Raw genomic sequence first — 4,985 nt, forward strand, 5'->3', positions numbered from 1 at the left:
CTCTCAAATGTGTTAGGAAGACTTTATGATTCAATGTGCCTGAATCCTCTCCTCCAAGTAAAGCTGCTATAACTGTAAAGGTTGGGAATTAGTCACATGGAGAATATGTCTATGAACAAGTAAATTCTACTTGGAAAAATCATACCTACTTTATTTTTGAAACAACCTTTTCCTTAAGGACAGCGAAGATTTAACAGTGGCAAAATTAAATGGAAATTTGTGTTTAATATTTTATAAGGAAGAAATAACCTACATGTGAAATAGTTTATCCTTTGTACACATGTAATAATCAATTTTTTTCTGGTGGAGCTGTAGTAAGGATTTGAAAGTTGGCAGCTCAGGAACATAATATTTTGTCATTTTTCCACAAAGAAAGTAAAAAAGGGCTTTGTTAGCATTTGTTTAATTCATTCTCTTGTGCATGTTCTAAATGTGACATTATGTGATAGCTGTACCATCATCAGAAGATAAGCTGTTTCAAGTTGTCATGTTTTTCCTGAAAGCAGAAATTTTTTCTCTCTCCACTTAAACCTACCTTTAAATATACTTAAGAGACAGCATGTGAAACTTTTATTTTCCTATACTCCTAAATGGAGTGGTATTTTTTTTTTTTTTTTTTTTTTTTGTGGTGGGGTGGTTAGGGAGAATAGACAGGCTTCGAATATATCCAAAATGATATGCTTAAAAATAATATAATTGCTTTGATTATAGGTTAACCATTTAGGTTTGAACCTGTCTTATAAGAAAATGAAAACAAGTTATTTAAATATACTGCAGTCCAGGTAATGTCCTACCTAGCTATATTGCCAATAATGATAAATGTAGGATATGGTCTCCATGATTAAAGATAACATATTCTCTTCTAAAGCTAGAATTTGATTTATGATAATACATGTATGATAGCAGGTTTCGAGAGATCTACAGAAATCACTTGGAAGGAACAAATTCAAAGTAGTAAGAACTTTATGAATGTTTTCTATAAATGCAATACAAATATCATTTATTTGTAACACTGTAATTTCTAGACTTATAAATTTAAAATGTGACTCAATAAAGGTATTCATGTTAAAAATCATTGAACTCAGTCTTATTATTAAAAACATATGCTGGTCTTAGGCTTCTTAATCTACTTATTAGAAAAAAAGTGGTTGCTTTTCTAAGATTAATAGAAATATTGTGACCAGGACACTATCTGATTTCATTAGCCTACTAGTCCTTTATAAAATCAGATGAAGGAAACTGGCTATCAAATATTTCTAGGGGAAAGCTGTATTATTCCAAGGGCTTAGCAGATAAACTTTCTCCAATATATCACAGTACTACCTAAGTTTCATGTTGCTGAGTAGGTGTTGAGCAGACCAATTTAAGGTCTTTTAGGAATGAATTTGGTTTAAGTAACAGTGTGTGTGTATGTCTGTACACATGCACACGTGTGTGTGCTTAGCTGTGTTCAACTCTTTGAGACCCATGGACTGTAGCCCAGCAGGCTCCTCTGATCATAGGATTCTCCAGGCAAGAATACTGGAGTGGGTTGCCATTTCCTCCTCCAGGGGATCTTCCCAACCCCGGGATTGAACCCGTGTTTCTTGCGCCTCCTGCAGGGCAAATTCTGTACCACCGTGCCACCTGGGTAGCTGTAAGTAGCAATAGCAATATATAATCTAAGAATAATGCCCTCCTGACTCTGAGTCAGAGGTCTGATGCAGGCCTTACCAGGCTAATCTTAACGTGTCAGCAGGGCTGCTCTTCTTTCCTGCTCCAGGAGTCTGTTTCCTCCACTCCAACTTCTATAGGCTGCCTGCACTCCTTGCCTCCTGGGCCCCACTTCCATCTTCAAAGCCTGCAATGTTCAGTGGAGTCATTCTCATATCGCACCGACACTGACTCTTGGCTGCCTCCCACTTCCACTTTTAAAGACCCTTGTGATGATGCTGGGACTGCTTGGATAATCCAGGATATTCTCCCTATATTCATGTTAGCTGATAACCAGCCTAGCTCTGTCTGAAACCTTGATTCTCTTTTCTAAACATATAAGGCAACATGCGGGTAGAATTTAAAGATTAGAATATGGACATCTCAGACGGGCCACTGTCCTGCCAGAAACATTGTCCGGGGCTGAGACTGTCGGGAACAAGGGACATTTGTGAATGCAGGAACTCCTTCCGCCATGGGTACCTCAGAATGAGAAAGGCTTAGGGGAGCCCCTTGCTGGAGTCTCCAGGCGCACAGCTCTTAAGCACCTGCCCCACGACCTGCACACTGCTCTCCTCATCCTCCTCCCTCTCTCAGCGTATGTGGGGGCTGACCTGCTCTGGGTGCAAGATCTCGGGGGGACCCCCTTCTGTTCTGCTGTACCCTCGCTCATCTGGTGTTTCCAAGTCTTGTCTATTGTAAATAACTGCTGCTATGAACATAATTTAAGTATGTTCACAGAATCAAAGGAAATCATACTTTAAAAACTGAACAGTAGTATGAAAATTATATTCTTTGAAGTACAGAATAGCAATAAAGAAGATAAACTTATAAAAGAGAACCAAGTGGACTATCTGGAGTTGAAAAGGATGGAAGTAACTGAAAATTTCACTGGAGGGGCTTCTATTAGTTTCTCAGAACTGCTGTAACAAATCACTACAAACCACATGGCTTAAAACAACAGAAATGTACTGTTTAACACTTCTGGAGGCTGGAAATCTGGAGTCAAGCTGTAGGCTGGGCTATGCCCCCTATGAAAAACTAGAAAATGAATTCTTCCTTGCTTGCTAGCTTTTGGCATTTTCTGGAACTCCATTGTTTTCTTTGTCTTGCAGTTGCATAGTTCTAATCTCTGCCTTCAATATCATGTGGTCTTCTCTGTGTCTGTGTATCCAAACTTGAGACCTTATTGCCAAATAAGGAATTAATCCCTAATTGGGGGTGGGGACAAAAAACCACAATAGGGCTGAACAGATTTCAATAGGAGGAAGACAGAAGCAGCAAATTTGAAGACATCAGGATAATTGAGTTCCAGTCTGATGAACAGTTTTTTCTTTTTTAAATAAAAAAAGGCAAGGGGATAGGGAAGAAAAATGAACAGAGCCTAATTAGACCTGTGTACTACCACATGCATAAAGAGAGTTCCAAAAAGACACGATAGAGAAAGGGAGACCATGTGAAGTACTAGCCAAAATCTCACCAAATTTAATGGAAAACACAACCACAATATTCAGGAAGTCTGATAAACATCAAGTTGAATAAGCTTGGTGGTTTAGTCACTAACTCGTGTCCAACTCTTGTGACCTCATGGGACTGTAGCCTGCCAGGCCCCTCTTCCTCTGTCCGTAGGATTTTCCAAGCAAGAATACTGGAATGGGTGGCCATTTCCTTCTCCAGGGGATCTTCCCAACCCAGGGATTGAACCTGGGTCTCCTGTACTCCAGGCAAATTCTTTACCGACCGAGCTACCAGGGAAGCCCAAAGTGAAAGTGGAACTTGCTTAGTCGTGTCCGACTCTTTGCGACACCATGGACTGTATATACAGTTCTTGGAATTCTCCAGGCCAGAATACTGGAGTGGGTAGCCTTTCCCTTCTCCAGAGAATCTTCCCAACACAGGAATCGAACCCAGGTCTCCTGCATTGCAAGCGGATTCTTTACCACCTGAGCCACAAGGGAAGCCCAAGAATACTGGAGTGGGTAGCCTATCCCTTCTCCAGTGGATGTTCCTGACCCAGGAATTGAACTGGGGTCTTCTGCATTGCAGGCGGATTCTTTACCAACTGAGCTATGAGGGAAGCCCTCATACGATGAATAAGCTTGCATCATAATAAAATGATTCAAGGCCAAAGACAAAGAATCATGAAAGCAATAACAAAGAAGTGGCAGATTGTGTGCAAAACCTCCCACTAAGCTTAAGGGCACCATCAGTGGGATGGTGCATTACAAGCGTTGAAAGAAGGAATTCTCTGGCGGTCCAATGGTTAGGACTCACACTTTCACTGCCAAGGGCCTGGGGTTCCATCCCTGGTTGGGAAACTGAGATCCAGCAAGTTACATGCTGTGCAGTCAAAAAAACAAAACAAAACAGAACAAACAACTGCTAAAAGTCATTGGATGTCAGCCGAGAATTCTCTAGTAGAGACGCCCTTCAGTAATGGAGACGTGAAGACATTACCAATGAATAAAACCTGAGAGGATCCATGGCTACCTATAAGAAACGTGGAGTCCTTTACGCTGAAAAGACAACAGTGTAAATGGAAGTACAGAAGATGTATATAGGATAAACATATAAAGTGAAAGTGACAGTCACTCAGTTGTTTCCGACTCTTTGTGACTACAGTCCATGAAATTCTTCGGGGCAGACTGCTGGAGTGGGTAGCCTTTCCCTTCTCCAGGGGATCTTCCCAATCCAGGAGTCGAACCGGGGTCTCCAGCATTGCAGGTGGATTCTTTACCAACTGAGCTATGAGGGAAGCCCATATAAACCATGTACTATTTTATTCTATCTGGTTAAAAAAGGACACTACAAGAATATTGTAAATCTGTGTTGCTGAACACAAAAAGTATAAAGTGGATAATGAATATAACAACAGCATACGGGAGGGTAATGGAACAGATCCACAGATGAGTCAAGTCTCTGTGAATCACTGAAATTAATTTGGTATTAATCCAAATAAGAATTTTATAAATTAAGATGTTAATTGCTCCCAGGGAAACCAGTAAGACTATAACCCAGAATCTATAGGAAAAGAAACAACATGGGAATTAAATTGCTCCACTAGAAAACCACTACCACAAAGAAAGCAGTAATGGAGGAACAGGAGAACAAAAAGATGTAACTCATTCAGAAAACAGAGGGCAAAATAACAGGTTTCAATTCTATGTGATTAGGGATTAAACAAAATGTATATGGCTTACACAGTTCACTTAATAGGCAGACACTGGCAGAATGGATAAAAAGCTATGATCCTACCATGTGCTATCTAGAGCTGAACTTTAAATTCAAGATAC

Source organism: Cervus canadensis, chromosome 1 (assembly GCF_019320065.1).
Source record: "Cervus canadensis isolate Bull #8, Minnesota chromosome 1, ASM1932006v1, whole genome shotgun sequence".
Taxonomy (NCBI): Eukaryota; Metazoa; Chordata; class Mammalia; order Artiodactyla; family Cervidae; genus Cervus; species Cervus canadensis.